Raw genomic sequence first — 19,428 nt, 5'->3', positions numbered from 1 at the left:
CCATTGACAACGGTGATGCCCAACATACAGCTTGCCATGGAAAGGAGTAAGAAGGATTGGATGAAGACAGTAGGAAAGCAGAAAGACGGAAGGGACAAAGCATCTCCATACGCTTATCTGAAATTCTCACCAATGACTTACATAAGTATCTCTATCTTTATTTTTTGCTTTATTCATAAATCATCCATAACCATTTGAATCTGCCTGACTGAGATTTACAAGGTGACCATAGCTTGCTTCATACCAACCATCTCCGTGGGATCGACCCTTACTCGCGTAAGGTTTATTACTTGGACGACCCAGTGCACTTGCTGGTTAGTTGTGCGAAGTTGTGATAAAGAGTTGAGATTGCAATTAAGCGTACCATGTTGATGGCGCCATTGATGATCACAATTTCGTGCACCAACATGGTAATTCAATTATTTTGATTTCACATGAGCATGCTTCCCAAAATTTTTATTTTGAATCATTTCATTCTTTTCAGCTTCGTACCCTTTGTTTTTATCATCCATGTTCCCAATAGGCTTCCCACACTTAAACAATTACACAATTTCTATCTTAAGCTAACCAAGGATTCAACTTGGGATTTTGAATTTGTTTTTCTGCTTAAGGCTAGTGTTGTGGTTTATAGAATAAGAGGGAATTAAAGGCTCAAGGGGGTTAACAAGGGTGATGTAAAAGGTAGGCTAATTTTGGGATAAGTGAGCTAGAATCAAACAATGGCTTCAATCATATGCAAGCATGTAAATACACTAAATAATTGACATATAGATTGGAACAAAATATAGATTATAATCATAGAAAAGAAAATACACAAGAATAAAATATTATGGTTAAATAATGTAACCATGTAAATAAGCTCAAAATCTCACAGGTTGTGTGTGTTCTTTGGCTCAAAAACCATGTTCCAATTACAACTTCAAACAAATTTACACAAAAATTTAAATTAGTGAAATTTTTCAAAAAAAATAGGGTCTTAAAAGAAATTTATTACTTTAACCAAGTAGTAACTAAATGCATAAAATCAAACAAACATGCAATCAAATATTAAAATTGGTGTTGAGAAGGGACTAACTAACCCATGGAGATCGGTATCGACCTCCCCACACTTAAAGATTGCACCGTCCTCGGTGCATGCTGAGATGTGCAGGTGGATGGGGGGTTGTAGTTCCTCAGCTAGTGCTCTTTTGTGTTCCTTTCCTTGCCGGTGGTTTGGGAGTAGCTTTCTCTCTTTACCATTCTTTGGTGGCCATCCTGAAAAGGGAAAAAGGAAAGTAACAAGTAAAGCTAGGGGATCCAGCAAGGAAGAGAGCGGGAAAGGTGGTAATCAATGCACAGTAAAGAAGAATGATGTTAACACATGGTCATGACTACATGTGAAAAGTCATCAATGGAAATATAGTAAGTGCATGTGATGACAGTTAAATGCAAGATGTTTATTGACATGCTGGCAAAGGAATGAGTAGCATAGATCAAGCATTCAATGTCCAAGTTAGATTACCAAGTCTTTCAAACTAACAATCATGTTTGTAATAACAATTATATTTAATTAATAAAATATAAAAAGGGTTTTGTGAAAAGCAAGCATTTATAGTAATAGATTAAAAGAAATCTTAAAAATAGTGTACAATGCCATACGGGCGTTGTCACAAACACATAGCATGCATGGTAAATAAGCTATTTGAAAGTATTAAATTGAACATGCAAGCATCCCTTTAAAAAGTAATATATAATTGTCAAATAATCCACAAAAATATAGAAAAAAAACAATGACCCAAATAAAATTCCTAACACCAATGAAAATAATGCAATGAATGAAAGTATGCAAATAAATTAAATAAAATAAGAGATAAGAAGAATGAGAAGTGAAAGAAAGGAAGAAGAGGTAAGTAAGAAGAAGGGAGGAAAAATTAGGATTGAGGAAGAAAAGATAAAATATTTTGGCAAATAAGGTTAAGCTGTGCGGCGCAAGTGACGCGGACGTGTGGGGCACGCGGTCGCGTGACTTGCGCTTTAAGTTAATCGACGTGGTCGCGTCAGTCACGCGGTCGCATGACACGGTTTATGCTATTGGCGCGAGGGCAGCCTCGCGCTCGCACAACTCTCTGTTCAAAATCTTATTTTTGCCAAATTTTGGGTGACGCGATCGCGTGGGTGACGCGATCGCATGGATGGCCATTTTTGGAAAACGACACAGCCGCGTGGGGCACGCGTTCGCGTCGGAGGTCTTGGGCTTCTAGCACGAGTTCAGCCCAATTCCAGCACAACTTTCGGCTATACACCCTTTTACGTTGATTTACAGGGCCACGCGGTCGCGTGGGTGACGCGGTCGTGTGGGAGGCCAAAGTTTCATATGACGCGGTCGCGTGAGCGACGCAGTTGCGTGGGGTCAAATTATGCTAAAGGCGTGCCTCCAGCCACGCTCTCGCGTGACTCTCTGTTCAACTCTTTTCTTCCCAACGCACTAGTGACGCGGACGCGTCAGCGACGCTGCCGCATCGCGTGCGTGTTTTGCCATTTTTTTATGCAAATGCAGTGCTTAATGTGAATGCTATGCATGATTCCAGGTTCAATAAAATAAAATAAATCTCAAAAACAAACAAAACTAAATAAAATTAAAATTGCAAAATGAACGATCATACCATGGTGGGTTGTCTCCCACCTAGCACTTTTAGTTATTGTCCTTAAGTTGGACATTTGATGAGTTTCCTACTAGGGTGGCTTGTGCTTGTATTGATCCAGGAATCCCCACCAATGTTTGTACTTCCAATAGCCTCCGGGATCCCAAACTAGGCACAGAAAGCCTTCAAGCAAGTTAAAGCAAGTGACAAGGCCCCAAGAGTGGTGATTGGTAGAATGGATTCTGGGGTCCCAGACCTTGCCTTTGCACCCGTCTTTTGGTTGAGCAATATTGTTCCATCCGGGTGGCAAGCAGTCTGAATTCTCACGTAAGCGGCCAAACAACTTCCTAGACTCATTCAGTTGAGCTTTACACCAACCTTTGCATTTAAACTTTGAGCTTCCAACCATGATGAACCTTGCAAGACAATTCTTACCACTGGCCATCTTCCTCTTACTCTTAATGTCACAAAGAGCTCTAAGTTGGCCATCCGTCTCAAGTAGCCCATATTCAAGTGGGATTAGAAAGCTAAGGGATATGAATTTTATCCACTTGAATGTTGTAAAGGATGATGGCAACTTATGGGGAGGTATTTTTAATGAAATTGCAAGCTCCACTCCCTTGTGCTCTTCTCTGATAACTACCACCTCTTTGCAAGCTTCTTCAATTTCAACCTCTTCCTCTTAGTAGCTTTTTTCCAATTCAATCTCCTCTTCATTGCTTACCAAGGGCATAGGAGGGTGTGCTTCTTCTTCTTGAATCTCCATCTCTTGATCAACTTCTTCAAAGTCTTTAGCTATGATATGCCTTAGAGGTTGTACACCCTCCTCAACATCAATTGCAACCGTCTTGGAAGGAGGCTCTATGTCTTGACTTTCCCATGGAGGTTCAGCATCTCCTAAGTCTTCAACCACTTCTTCCTCTGCAACTATTATGGCTTCCTCTACCTGTTCCAATACAAAGCCATGTTCCTTAGTGTCTCCTTCATGCTTTGCTCTTCTTTTGATTCTCCACATGTAGCCATGGGAGTTCTTTGAGTGCTCAGATATTGGGAGGCTATTATATTTACGAACTCGCCTAAGGCGGCCACGAAATTTAGCACACTCTTATTCATACTTTCTTGCCTTTGAAGAATAACACGAAGTCTGTCATCCATTGGAGGTTGGTGTGGATATGAGGATTCATTGGTTGGGAGAGAGGGTTCATAATAGGAAGGTGGTTCATCTTGATAATGATATGGAGCTGGTGGTTCATGAGAGTAGTTGTGTTGGAAAGGTGGTGGTTCTGTGTATGGTTTATTTGGCTCATAAGGTGGTTGGTATGGTGGATACGGGTTAGGGTCATATGGTTGTGTTTGGTTGTAGTTGGCTTGTGAGTGTGGTGGTCCAAAATTATATTGAGGAGGAGGGTGTTCATAGGCATATGGTGGGTCTTGTTGGTAGTCCAAAGAGTGCTCACCATAGCCATTGCCTTGATATGCATCACAGAATGGTTGTTGATAGCCCATTGGAGGTGGTTGTTGCCATGAGGGTTGATCAAATCCTTGTGGCTCCTCCCATCTTTGATTGTTCCAACCATGGTGCATGTTGTCATTATAATCGCCTCTTCCTGCAACATAATTATAACCAGACTCATAGCCAAAGGGGTGAGAGTTCATAGTAGTAAGAGAAAATAGAAACAAAAATTAATAAAAAGAAAATATTTTGAAAAAGATATAATTTTTGAAAAAGATAAGATAAGATTTTTGAAAAAGATATGATTTTTGAAAAGGATAAGATAAGATAAAAGTTTTAAAATTTGAAATTTGAAAATATTTATTTATTTTTTTGAATATATATATGGTTGTCACAAGTAACAAACCCCTAAATAAATTGATAACCGAAGTATTTAAACCTCGGGTCGTCTTCTCAAGGAATTGCAGGAATGTATGTTCTTATTATTGGCTATGAAAAAGGTAAAATTGGGGTTTTTGGAATTTGGGCAATGGGCACAAATATATTTTCAAAGCAATAAAAATAAATAAATAACTGTAAAATAGACTCTTGCCAATGTATAAGAACTGGAAGTCCTATCCTTATCAATTGTGATGAGAATTGGATTTTAATCCCACTTAGTTAACCTTTACTAAACAAAGGAAGGTCAAGTGGACTAATTAATTTGATACCTAAAGTCCTAGTCTTTCCTTTGGAAAGGCTAGAGTTATTGGAACTCAAATTAATTAGCAACTCCCAATTTCAACCACTGCTTTATTTGATAATTCAAGCGTCACCAATTATTTAACCCAAGCCAAAAGGGAAAATTCTAAATTAAATTGAAGACATCATAAATAGAATAAAGCAATCATAAATCTGAAAATACCTCAAATAACATTAATTAAGAAAATCAATCTAAACATGGAACATTGAAATAAATAAATACAAAGAACATTGAACTTGGGATTGAGAGTCACTCCTAAAACTAAGAGAAGTTCTGAATCCTAAATCCTAATCCTAAGAGAGAGGAAAGAACCTCTCTCACTAAAAACTACATCTAAAATAATAAAAAGTGAATTATGAATGCATGATCATGAATGGATGCATTCCCCCATCTTATAGCCTCTAATCTGTGTTCTCTGGGCCGAAAACTGGGTCAGAAATAGCCCAGAAGTCACTTCCAGCACTTTCTGGTCCGTACAGGTCGCGGCCAAGTGACGCGGAGGCGTCGCCCACGCGGCCGCGCAGGTTGAGGTTCGCAGATGCGACGCGTCCGCGTGAATCACGCGTTCGCGTCGCCTAGCGTTAGGGCAACTATGGCATATTATATATCAAATCGAAGCCCCGAACGTTAGCTTTCCAACGCAACTGGAACCATCGCATTTGGACCTCTATATCTAAAGTTATAGCCGTTTGAGTGCGAAGAAGTCAGGCTGGACAGCTTAGCAGTTTCTCTAACTTCTTGTATTCCTTCCACTTTTGCATGCTTCTTTTCCATCATCCAAGCCATTCCTGCCCTATAATATCTGAAAACACTTAACACACATATCAAGGCATCTAATGGTAATAAGAGAGGATTAAAGATAGGGAACTTAAGGCCAAAGAAGCATGTTTTCAATCAAAGCACATAATTAGGAACGCAAATGTAAAACCATGCAAATAGTATGAATAAGTGGGTGAAGAGTTGATAAAATCCACTCAATTAAGCACAAGATAAACCATAAATAGTGGTTTATCATTGATCCTTCCATGAAAAATTGGATGATTTTTCCATGAAGGATTATAGGTGTTGCCAAAGGCTTCACCCATGTAATTCACCTCTGCCATTGCAGGGTTCTCAAGATCATAAGCTTATTCTTCAGAAGATGCTTCTTTAGTACTGTTGGATGCATTTTGCAATCCATTCAGACTCTGAGAGATCATATTAACTTATTGGGTCAATATTTTGTTCTGAGCCAATATGGCATTCAGAGCATCAATTTCAAGAACTCCTCTCTTTTGAGGCGTCCCATTACTCACAGCATTCCTCTCAAAGGTATACATGAACTGGTTATTTGCAACCATTTCAATAAGTTCCTGAGCTTCTGCAGGCGTTTTCTTTAGGTGAATGGATCCACCTGTAGAGTGGTCCAGGGACATCTTGGAAAATTCAGACAGACCATCATAGAATATATCTAATGTGGTCCATTCTGAAAGCATGTCAGAGGGACACTTTTTGGTCAGCTGCTTGTATCTTTCCCAAGCTTCATAGAGGGACTCACCATCTTTTTGTCTGAAGGTCTGAACATCCACTCTAAGCTTGCTCAGCTTTTTGTTGATCCTTCCATGAAAAATTTGGATGATTTTTCCATGAATGATTATAGGTGTTGCCAAAGGCTTAACCTATGTAATTCACCTCTGCCATTACAGGGTTCTCAGGATCTTAAGCTTCTTTTTCAGAAGATGCTTCTTTAGTACTGTTGGATGCATTTTATAATCCATTCAGACTCTAAGAGATCATATTGACTTGTTGGGTCAATATTTTGTTCTGAGCCAGTATGGCATTCAGAGCATCAATTTCAAGAAGTCCCTTCTTTTGAGGCGTCCCATTGTTCACAAGATTCCTCTTAGAGGTGTACATGAACTGGTTATTTGCAACTATTTCAATGAATTCCTGAGCTTCTGCAGGGATTTTCAGATTAAGAGATACTCCTGCAGAATGGTCCAATGATAGTTTTACAACTCAGACAGACCATCATAGAATATACATATGATGCTCCATTCTGGAAGCATGTCAGTAGGACACCTTTTGATCAGTTGCTTATATCTTTCCCAAGCTTTATAGAGGGATTCACCTTCCTTCTGTCTGAAGGTTTGGATTTTCACTCTAAGCTTGCTCATCTTTTGAGATGGAAAGATTTTGGCCAAGAAAGCACTGACCAGCTTATCCCAAGAGTTCAGGCTTTCCTTAGGTTGTGAATCCAACCATGTTCTAGCTCTGTCTCTTACAGCAAAAGGGAAAAGCATAAGCTTGTAGACTTCAGGATCAACTCCATTATTCTTAACTGTTCACAGATCTCCAAGAACTCAGTTAAGAACTGATAAGGGTCTTCTAATAGAAGTCCATGAAACTTGCAGTTCTGTTGCAGTAGAGAAACTAATTAAGGCTTTAGCTCAAAATTATTTGCTCCTATGGCGGAGATTGAGATGCTTCTTCCATAAAAGTTGGAAGTTGGTGTAGTAAAATCACCAAGCATCTTCCTTGCATTGTTGTTTGGTTCGGCCATAATTGTCTCTTTTGCTGCTTCCTTTTCGAAAATTTCAGTGAAGTCCTCTTCAGAGTTTTGTGCTTTAGCTGCTCTTAGCTTCCTCTTCAGAGTCCTTTCAGGTTCAGGATCAGCTTCAACAAGTATGCCTTTATCTTTGTTCCTGCTCATATGAAAGAGAAGAAAACAAAGAAAATATGGAATCCTCTATGTCACGGTATAGAGATTTCTTGAGGTGTCAGAGGAAAACAAGAATAGAAGAAGGAGGTAGGTAAAATTTTGAACACACAAAGAGAGATGAAGTTCGAATTGACAATGGAGGAGGAATGTTAGTGTTTCAATAGAAAAAGATGAGAGAAGGGGAGAAATTTTCGAAAAATTTAATAACTAAAAAAATGAAAATTTAAAATAATTTTGAAAAATTGGTTGTGGTTTTCGAAAATTGAAGTAAAAAAAATATGGTTAGGTGATTTTGAAAAAGATAAGAAATAAATTTGAAAGGATAAGAAGTTAGAAAAAGATTTTTGAAATTAGAATTAAAAAAAATGTGATTTGAAAAAGATATGATTTAAAAAAGATATTTTTGAAAAACAAATTAAAAAGATTTGATTTTTAAAATTAATGACTTGATTAACAAGAAACTAAAAGATATATTGAAAATATTTGATTTGAAAAAGATTTGATTTTGAAAAACAAAATTCCTCTCCGTGTGTCATCCTGGCGTTAAACGCCCAGGAGCTGCATGTTTTGTGTCATCCTGTCGTTAAACGCCCAGCCAGGTACCCTGGCTGTCGTTTAAACGCCAGCTTTCCTTCTTCACCGGGCGTTTTGAACGCCCAACTTTTTCTTTGTAATTCCTCTGCTTTATGTTCTTGGATCATCATTTTGCTAAATCCTTTATTCAAGAAGAGATGTTTTCAATTTTTGAAAAACAACAAAATGAGTCAAAACATATAATTCTTGGATCAAAACACAAGATATATGCAAGAACATTATGAACGTCAAGATGAACACCAAGAAGAAACTTGAAGATCAAGATGAACATCAAGAACTCAGTTTTCTTAATGAAAGAAAACATGGAGGACACCAAACTTAGAACTTTCTCATGTTTAGGCCATATGAATGCAAGAATGCATATGTAGAACATCATGCAGTGCGAATAAATAAATCTTGAAGATCAAACAAGGCAATTCATCAAGAACGACTTGAAGATCATCAAGAACACAATGCATGTGTTTCAAAAATTGCAAGACAATTAGAATCATGTAATTGACACCAAACATAAAATTTGGCCCTAGATTCAAACAAGAGCCATGAAATATTTTTGAGTTTTTATGATTTTATAAATTTTTTTAAATTTTTCGAAAATTATATTTGGAAAAATGAAAAAAAAAAGAAGAAAATTTTTGAAAATAAAATAAAAATTACCTAATCTGAGTAACAAGATGAACTGTCAGTTGTCCAAACTCGAATAATCCCCGACAACAGTGCCAAAAACTTGGTGCACGAAATTGTGATACACAATTGCGCCAACAACTTGGTACGCACAATTGTAATCTTACTCTTTTTCACAACTTCGCACAACTAACCAGGAAGTGCACTGGGTCGTAAGGGTCAATCCCACGGAGATTGTTGGCTTGAAGCAAGCTATGGTCACCTTGTAAATCTCAGTCAGGCGGATTCAAATGGGTGATAGAGTTTTCATAATTAAAGGATAAATAAAACATACAATAAAGATAGAGATACTTATGTAAATCATTGGTGGAAATTTCAGATAAGTGTATGGAGATGCTTTGTCCTTTTCGAATCTCTGCTTTCCTACTGCCTTCATCCAATCCTTCATACTCCTTTCCATGGCAAGCTGTATGTTGGGTTTCACAGGCGTCAATGGCTACCTCCTATCCTCTCAGTGAAAATGGTCCAAATGTGCTGTCACTGCACGGCTAATCATCTGTCGGTTCTCGATCATGTTGGAATAGGATTTACTATCCTTTTGCGTCTGTCACTACGCCCAACACTCGTGAGTTTAAAGCTCGTCACAGTCATCCCTTCCTAGATTCTACTCGGAACACCACAGACAAGGTTTAGACTTTCCAGATCTCAGGAATCGCCGCCAATAATTCTAGCTTATACCACGAAGACTCCGATCTTTCGGAATGGAGGCTAAGAGATACACGCTCAATCTTAAGTAGAACGGAAGTGGTTGTCAGTCACGCGTTCATAGGTGAGAATGATGATGATTGTCACGGATCATCACATTCATCAGGTTGAAGTGCGAGTGAATATCTTAGAATAAGAATAAGCATGAATTGAAAAGAAAACAGTAGTAATTGCATTAATACTCGAGGAACAGCAGAGCTCCACACCTTAATCTATGGTGTGTAGAAACTGCACCATTGAAAATACATAAGAACAAGGTCTAGGCATGGCCGAATGGCCAGCCTCCCAATGTGAACAATCGTCCAAAGATTCCAAGATGAAAATACAATAGTAAAAGGTCCTATTTATAATGAAACTAGCTACTAGGGTTTACAGAAATAGGTAAATGATGCAGAAATCTACTTCTGGGCCCACTTGGTGTGTGCTTGGGCTGAGCATTGAGCTTTACACGTGTAGAGGCTTCTCTTGGAGTTAAACGCCAGCTTTGGTGCTAGTTTGGACGTTTAACTCCAACTTTTATGCCAGTTCTGGCGTTTTGACTTCAGAATAGGGTAGAGAAGGGGCGTTTGAATGCCATTGCATCATCAAAACGCGAGCAAAGCATGGACTATTATATATTGCTGGAAAGCCCTGGATGTCTACGTTCCAATAAAATTGAGAACGCACCATTTGGAGTTCTATAGCCCCAGAAAATCCACTTTGAGTGTAGGGAGGTCAGAATCCAACAGCATCAGCAGTCCTTTGTCAGCCTCTGAGTTAGATTTTTGCTCAGGTCCCTCAATTTTAGCCAGAAAATACCTGAAATCACAAAAAAACACACAAACTCATAGTAAAATCTAGAAATATGAATTTTTCATAAAAACTAATAAAAAATCCCAAAAAGTAGCTAGATCCTACTAAAAACTACCTAAAAACAATACCAAAAAACGTATAAATAATCCGCTCATCACCATACCTGGTCCATTTGGAATATGGGATTTTCTATAAATCCCAAGATCACTCCCATCAGTATCAATCATGGCTATTGAATTATAATGTGCGTTGTTTGCCTCCTCGAAGAAGCTAACTGGTATGACTACGCCTAATACGCCTAACTCTTTTGCAAGTTCTTGCATCCTACATTACAAAGGTTGAAACAAAAATAAGATCCACTACAGAATGACATAGACACACAGCAAATAATTGTAAATATAGTTCCACTAATTGGCACACAAACACTAATAGAAAAGCACATTACCAAAAAAAAACTTCTTTTCTTTCTTTACCTGAGAATTGTAGGATGATCCTTATATGGCTTAGCTCTTTGAATGTAATCTTCTCTTTGTGCTTGACAGAAGTAATAACCTTCAAAGAGTTCCTAAAATTAGTCATGCATCATTAAGATATCCTTCACACAACCCATCAGGGTTTTTAGAGACTCTAGTAATTTCACCCAGGGAAAATAAAGTAAGAACAGAAATCCCTTTTGCCACATACATATTCTACTAAACCTTTAGTGGGCATTTGTTTCAACATCAAAAGTTAAATACTAAAAATTAAATTTAAAACTTAAACCATACATGGGAATGATATATTTCCATGGATAATTCCCTGGAACAAATTAGAATTCCTTGAAACAAATCCCACTTAGCATTAGTAAAATAGTAAAGAAATTAACATAACACTGTGTGACATTGGATGTTCTATGATTGATATGTCAAATAATTACAAAACACTGCCAGGGAAAGGCATTCAGCCCAGGTATTAATTATGCACACTGATGCGGAATTTATAACCCACACTTACTAACCAGTAAGTGCACCGGGTCGTACCAAGTAATACCTTACGTGAGTAAGGGTCGATCCCACGAGGATTGACGAATTAAGCAATAATAGTATTTGAAAAGATTAGTTAGGCAAGCAGAAAAGGGTGTTTTGGTATTCAAAGAGCATTAAACACAGACAAATAAATAAGTTGGGAATAATATAATGAGAAGCTAGTTAAGGTTTCAGAGTTATCTATTTTTCCGGATTAATTTTTTTATTACTAACTAATTTAATCATGCAAGATATAATTTCATGGCAAACTATATGTGACTAGGCCCTAATTCCTTAAACCTTCCTAGTCTCCTCTAGAATTCATTAACTGCCAATTCCTTGGTCAGTTAATTCCAATTAGAGGATAAAAATCAATTTCCAGTTTATATGCCACAAAAATTCTAATTACCCAAAAATAAGGGGATTATATGTCACGTATCCCATTAAATCCAAATAATTAAAATTTAGGATAATATGTTTCCAAGTTGTTGTTCAAGTAAAGAGCTTTTCCAAGTTTTACAAGAACTCAATTAGAACATGGGTCATACTTCCGTTCCATCCATATTCATAAAATAAAGAGCGAAAACAATTATTGAAATATAAAGCAAAGCATGGAATAAATTAGAAAGATCAAACAAATTAATCCATTACAAATAGACAGAGCTCCTAACCTTAACAATGGAGGATTAGTTGCTCATGGTTCAGAGAAGAAAAATAAGGGTTTTGGTAACAATCTGATGCCTGTCTAAATGTACAGAGTTTCTATTTATTACTAATCCTAATAGGTTTAAAATCAAAAATTAAAAATAATATCTTTTCCTAAAAGATAAGATTTGAATTTAAATTCAAATTAATTAACAGATTTTCAGTTGATGGTTGGGGACCACTTACTTTGTCCATTCTGCAGCTTTTAATCTGTGTTTTCTGGGCTGGAAAGTGGGTTAAAACAGCCCAAAATTCGTAACCAGCGCCATTTGTATTTTTGCAGATCGCGCATGTGATGCGTCTGCGTCGTCCACGCGCTCGCGTCATCTGTGTATATTCCAGTCCACGCGTTCGCGTCAGGCACGCGATCGCATCATTGTAATTTCTCCATTTCGCGCGGTCGCGTGAGCCATGCGTCCGCGTCAGTCTTCGCTGGTCATGTCTTTGGTTTCTTCTTTTTCTCTGCAGAAACTTCATCAAATCCCTCCGAATGCTACCTAAAATAAATAAATTTGCACAAAACTCAAAATAGCATCCATAGTGGCTAAAATATAATTAATTCTTAATTAAACTCAACAAATTAGATGCAAATTCACTAGGAAAAGATAGATAAGATGCTCACGCATCACAACACCAAACTTAAACTGTTGCTTGTCCTCAAGCAACCAAAACTAATATAGGCTTAGGATGTGAATTTGCATGAGAATGAGAGTTCGATTAAGCTCATGTCTCTTTTTATAGTGGGGTTTGTAACTGTAATCCTGAATAGTTTTGGCATCTCACTCTCCTTTGAATCAAGAATGTTATTGTCATTCGGAATTAGAATCCGGATAATATTATGAATTCTTTGATCTTTTCATTTCAGTTTAATCCTTGAACACAGCAAAATTTATTTTAATTTATTTATTTTTTTATTTTTGGTGCTTTGCACCTTTAGCCTAGCCGTGACTTTAAATGTTTTGTCTCAAGCTTTACTTGACACAGAAACACCACAAGCACTTAACTGGGGAACTCTCTTTGAGATCTGGTTTTTCTTTTAATTACTCCCAGACAGTGGTGCTCAAAGCCTTTGGCATACTCTGTTAAATGCAATTGACCTCGACTCTAGGTGTTCTGTCTCAAGGATTACTTGACACAATCACACCACAAGCATATGACTAGGGAAATAACTCTTTGAGCTTTTAATCATGTCTGACCTCCCTAGTCATTGATGCTCAGAGCCTTGGACCTTGCTTTTATTTTTTTATTTTTTTTGCTGTTTCTTTTGATTCAAGGAATAAATTTTTGTTTATTTCAGAGAAGTCATAATAATTCTCTAAATTCCTATTCCTTATACATCAACATCCCTTGATTCAAATTCTAATATGCACTGTTCATATCATGCATTCAAAAATCATAGAAAATACCACCACATTTAAGTAAATAAGACTATTCTTAGAATTAACTCAATTTTTCATGCAATACATCACTTCTTTTTCTTTTTTTTATATTCAAGTTCAGTGAGTGGTACTTGAAACATCTTTTCAGCATTAAAGCAATTAAAAGAAAACTAATCCTAGGATTCTAACTAATAAAAGATCATGAAACAGACAAAGTAAAATAGCAGAAAACTGGAACATAACATAGAAAAAGAAAGGAGGAATAAAAATGAAAGGAACTCAACCACCTTAGTTATCCTAGCTGTCGCTTTATTCTTCAGGTTGTGCTCCTTAATGAAGATTATTTGCCTCCCTTTTGTGCCAGAAAACCAATGAGTGCAGCGTCCAACAACACCAAACTTAAAGGTTTGCTTGTCCTCAAGCAAATAAGAACTGAAAATAGAAGAGACAAGTATTATGAGGAGAGAAAAATAAAAGGATAAAAGAATAAGAGAGAATTAGGATTGGGAGAGAGAGAAAAAGAAAACTAGGCGGCATAAGCGACGCGGACGTGTGGGACACACGTTTGCGTGATTGCGTTTTGGTTAGTTGATGCGGTCGCGTCGGTCTCGCGGTCGCGTGACCCATGTTATGATTCGGGCGCGAGTGCAGGCGCGCAACTCTCTGTTCGAATTTAAATATTTGCCAAATCTGGGGTGACACGATCGCGTGGGGCATGCGATCGCGTGAATGGCTTCAGAAGGGAATGACGCAGACGCGTCGGCGACGCGTTCGCGTGATAGGGATTATGCGTCTAGCACCAAGCCAGCACCACTCCAGCACAATATTTGGTTGTGCACCCTTTTTACGTCGAAAATCAGGGCACGCGGCCGCATGGGTCACGCGGTCGCGTGGAAGGCTAATATTACCACATGACGCGGACGCGTCGGCGATGCGGTCACGTGGGACGATTTGTGCCACTGGCACGCCTCCAGCCACGCTCCAGCGTGACTCTCTGTTCGTTTTTATTTTCTCCCCTCTCCTTGCGACGCGGACGCATCGCTGATGCGGTCACGTCGCATGGCTTTTTTTTTTCTTTAATGTTTGGTTCCTGGGAGAACATAGCTGCATGATCAGAAAATTAGTAAGAACTCAATAAAAATAAAATAACTAAGAAAAACTACTACGAAAAATAGTGAAGGATACGAAATTATCGGGTTGCCTCCCGACAAGCGCTTCTTTAACGTCACTAGCTTGACGGTCAGTTCAGCTAGTTCAGCAGATGAGTGGACCTCTGGCGGTCAATCTCACCTCCAAGATAGTGCTTCAACTTCTGGCCATTGACGGTAAATTTCCTGTCAGAATTTTCTTCCTGTATTTCCACATGACCATATGGTGAGGTTCTGGTAACCACAAACGGTCCTGACCACCGAGATTTCAGCTTCCCGGGAAAGAATTTGAGCCTTGAATTATACAGAAGCACTCTTTTTCCTGGCTCAAAGACTCTGATGGCAATATTCTTATCATGCAGTAGCTTGGTTCTCTCCTTATAGAGCTTGGCATTCTCATAGGCTGAATATCTGAATTCATCAAGCTCATTCAACTGAAGCATCCGCTTAATTCCTTCAGCTTCTGAATCAAGATTCAGATACTTAATTGCCCAATAAGCCTTGTGCTCCAGCTCAACTGGCAAGTGACAGGCTTTGCCAAAGACTAACTGATATGGGGACATGCCAATTGGAGTCTTGTATGCTGTCCGGTATGCCCAGAGAGCATCATCAAGCTTCCTAGACCAGTTCTTTCTTGAAACACTGACGGTCTTCTATAGAATCCTCTTAAGTTCCCTGTTGGAGACTTCAACCTGTCCACTTGTCTGAGGGTGATAGGGGGTTGCCACTTTATGACAGACTCCATATCTCTGCAGAAGAGAGTCCAACTGTCTGTTGCAGAAATGGCTTCCTCCATCACTAATGAGTGTCCTTGGGACACCAAACCGGCTAAAGATATATCTCTGAAGAAAGCTCATTACCACTTTGGCATCATTGGTAGGCAAAGCTACGGCTTCCACCCACTTAGACACATAGTCAACTGCCACTAGAATATAGTTGTTTGAATGTGAGGGTGGGAAAGGTCCCATGAAATCAATACCCCACACATCAAACAACTCAACCTCAAGAATCCCCTGCTGTGGCATTTCATGGTTTGCAGGGAGATTTGCAGCTTTTTCACATCTGCCACAGTGCTTCACAAATGCTCTTGAGTCTTTAAAGAGAGTCGGCCAGTAAAACCCGCTCTGAAGGACTTTTGTAGCTGTCCTTTCACCACCAAAGTGGCCTCCATAATCAGACCCATGACAGTGCCAAAGAATCTGCTGCTTTTCCTCATCTGGGACACATCTCCGGATTATTCCATCCGAGCATCTTTTAAAAAGGTATGGTTCTTCCCAAATGTAGTACTTTACATCAGTCAATAGCTTCTTCACTTGTTGCCTACTGTACTCCCTTGGGATAAAATTCATGGCTTTATAGTTTGCAATATCTGTAAACCATGGTGCCTATTGAATGAGGAACAACTGCTCATCTGGAAACGTCTCAGTCACAGCTGTGGATGGTTGCACTCCTGCTTCAGGCTCAATTCTGGAAAGATGGTCGGCTACTTGATTCTCTGACCATTTCCTGTCTTTTATCTCAATATCAAACTCCTAAAGGAGCAACACCCATCTGATTAATCTTGGTTTAGAATCCTGTTTGGTCGACCCAGTGCACTTGCTGGTTAGTTGTGCGGGATTGCAAAAGTGTGATTGCAATTTCGTGCACCAATAAACAATAACCTTATAACCAAGTAAATAGGACCTAAACTTATCAACAGCATACACAACAGCTAATAATTCCTTTTCTGTAGTTGTGTAATTCTTTTGGGCATCATTCAACACACGGCTGGCATAGTAAATGACATGTACAAGCTTACCATGCCTCTGTCCTAAAACAGCTCCTATAGCAAAGTCACTAGCATCACACATTAATTCAAATGGTAGATCCCAGTCCGGGGGAGCTATAATGGGAGCAGAGGTAAGGTTTGCTTTTAGAGTTTCAAAAGCATGCAGACAATCAGAATCAAAGACAAAAGGAACATCAACAACCAACAGGTTGCTCAATGGTTTAGCAATTTTAGAAAAATCCTTTATAAATCTTCTATAAAATCCTGCATGACCCAATAAACTCCTAATTGCCTTAACATTAGTTGGTGGTGGTAATTTTTCAATTATCTCCACCTTTGCTCTATCAACCTCAATCCCCTTACTTGAAATCCGGTGTCCAAGAACAATGCCTTCTGTAACCATAAAATGGCATTTTTCCCAATTTAAAACAAGGTTTGATTCTTGACACCGTTTCAAGACAAGAGATAAATGTTTAAGGCAGGATTCAAAAGAATTACCAAAAACAGAAAAGTCATCCATAAATATCTCAATAAACTTCTCAACCATATCAGAAAAAATTGAAAGCATACACCTTTGAAAAGTTGCTGGAGCATTGCAAAGTCCAAATGGCATTCTCCTGTAGGCAAATACTCCAAAGGGGCATGTGAATGCTATCTTCTCTTGATCTTGAGGGTCCACTGCAATTTGATTATATCCAGAATATCCATCTAGAAAACAATAAAAAGCATGACCAGCTAACCTCTCAAGCATCTGATCAATGAAAGGGAGGGGGAAATGATCCTTCCTTGTAACAGTGTTGAGCCTCCTGTAATCTATGCACATTCTCCATCCTGTGACTGTTCTTGTAGGAATAAGCTCATTCTTTTCATTCTTGATCACTGTCATCCCGCCTTTCTTGGGAACTACCTGCACAGGACTTACCCAAGGACTGTCAGAAATAAGGTAAATAATACCTGCTTCCCATAGTTTCATTACCTCTTTTTGGACCACTTCTTTCATAGTTGGATTGAGTCTCCTTTGTGGTTGCACAACTGGTTTGGCATCATCTTCAAGAAGAATTTTGTGCATACACTTAGTTGGACTAATCCCCTTCAAGTCACTAATGGTCCACCCAAGAGCCGTTTTATGACTCTTGAGCACTGAAACAAGCGCCTCTTTCTCTTCAGGTTTCAGAGAAGAGCTAATAATCACTGGATATGAATCATTTTCACCGAAGAACACATATTTCAGAGAAGGAGGTAAGGATTTGAGCTCAAGCTTGGGGACTTCCTCTTCTGCTTTGGGCGTGTAGACCATAGCCTTCTGGGGTGGTGATTTATCAATTTCAACTAATTCATATTCAGAGATAGGATCCAGAATGTCATCCAACACCTCAGCTTTCAGTACCTCTTGAACAAGTGGTTCAATAATATCTATTTTCATACACCCTTCAGAATTATTAGGGTGCTTGAGAGCTTCAAAAACATGAAGGACCACCTGTTCTTCATTGACTCTCATAGTCAATTCACCATTTTGTACATCAATCAAAGCTCTACCTATAGCTAAAAAGTTTCTACCAAGTATAATAGAGGATTTTACCTCCTCTTCCATGTCTAATATAACAAAATCAACAAGAAAGATGAATGGTCCTACTTTAACAAGTAAATCCTCAACAACCCCCACAGGTAATTTAATAGAAAGGTCAGCAAGTTGAAGAGAAATACGAGAGGGTTTTACCTCTCAATTTGAAGCTTTTTCATCACTGAAAGTGGCATGAGATTGATGCTGGCTCCAAGGTCACATAAAGCTCTCTGAATGGTGACATCTCCAATGGTGCAAGGAATGACAAAGCTCCCTGGATCTGACATCTTCTCAGGAAGGTTGGGTTGAATAATGGCACTGCATTCCTTGGTTAACACCACTGTTTCTTGTTCCTTCCAGTTCCTCTTGTGGGTCAACAATTCTTTCATAAATTTAGCATAGAGAGGCATTTGCTCTAGAGCCTCTGCAAAGGGAATGTTAATCTGTAGCTTCTTGAACACATCTAAAAATTTAGAGAATTGTTTTTCCTTGGAAGCCTTCTGAAATCTCTGAGGATATGGCATTTTTTGCTTGTATTCAGGAGCCTTTGGTAATGTAGGATATGTGTCTAGAGAGTCAGGGAATGGGTTGTCTGCACGCTTTGTAGGGGCGTGCTCCACTTTTTCCTTTTTCTCCTCTGGAGCTTTCTTTTCAACTAGCTCTTCATTAGCCCTTGTCTCAGAGCCAGCTGTTTTACCACTTCTCAATTGAATCACCTTGCAGTCTTCTCTTGGGTTCACCATTGTATCACTTGGAAATGTACTTGCAGACCTTTCAGGTATTTGCTTGCTTAGCTGGCCCATTTGCACTTCCAGGTTTTTGATGGAGGCTCTTGTTTCCTGCATAAAACTCCTCATCATCTCCCAATTCGAATCTTCCTTGGATTTAGAGTTGGTCTGCTGAGACTGAGGTTGGCGGTTATTGTAATTGTTCTATTGGAAGCCGCCTTGAGAATTATTGTTGAAATTTTGAGGTCTCTGAGGTTGGTCTCTCCATCCAAAATTTGGGTGATTTCTCCAACCTTGATTGTATGTCTGAGAATAGGTGTTGATGAGCGGATAATTTATACGCTTTTTGGCATTGTTTTTATATAGTTTTTAGTAAGTTTGAGCTACTTTTAGGGATGTTTTCATTAGTTTTTATGTTAAATTCACATTTCTGGACTTTACTATGAGTTTGTGTGTTTTTCTGTGATTTCAGGTAAATTCTGACTGAAATTGAGGGATTTGAGCAAAACTCTGAAGAAGGCTGACAAAAGGACTGCTGATGCTGTTGGAATCTGACCTCCCTGCACTCGAAATGGATTTTCTGGAGCTACAGAACTCCAATTGGCGCGCTCTCAACGGCGTTGGAAAGTAGACATCCAGAGCTTTCCAGCAATATATAATAGTCCATACTTTATTCGAAGAATGACGACGTAACTTGGCGTTGAACGCCAAGTTCATGCTGCTGTCTGGAGTTAAACGCCAGAAAAACGTCATAATCCGGAGTTGAACGCCCAAAACACATCATAACCTGAAGTTTGACGCCAAGAAATACCTTAGCTCGTGAATTAATCAAGCTCAGCCCAAGCA

The 19,428-nt window shown here is 38.8% G+C and overlaps 1 pseudogene; it reads right to left on the bottom strand.

Annotated features, from left to right (window-relative positions):
* LOC107484689 (N-carbamoylputrescine amidase-like) overlaps nucleotides 1-19,428 on the bottom strand; it is an 81,819-nt pseudogene that overhangs the window by 47,837 nt on the left and 14,554 nt on the right.

The sequence above is a fragment of the Arachis duranensis genome, chromosome 4 (assembly GCF_000817695.3).
Source record: "Arachis duranensis cultivar V14167 chromosome 4, aradu.V14167.gnm2.J7QH, whole genome shotgun sequence".
NCBI classification, from domain to species: domain Eukaryota; kingdom Viridiplantae; phylum Streptophyta; class Magnoliopsida; order Fabales; family Fabaceae; genus Arachis; species Arachis duranensis.
This window is presented reverse-complemented; position numbering and strand designations above follow the sequence as displayed.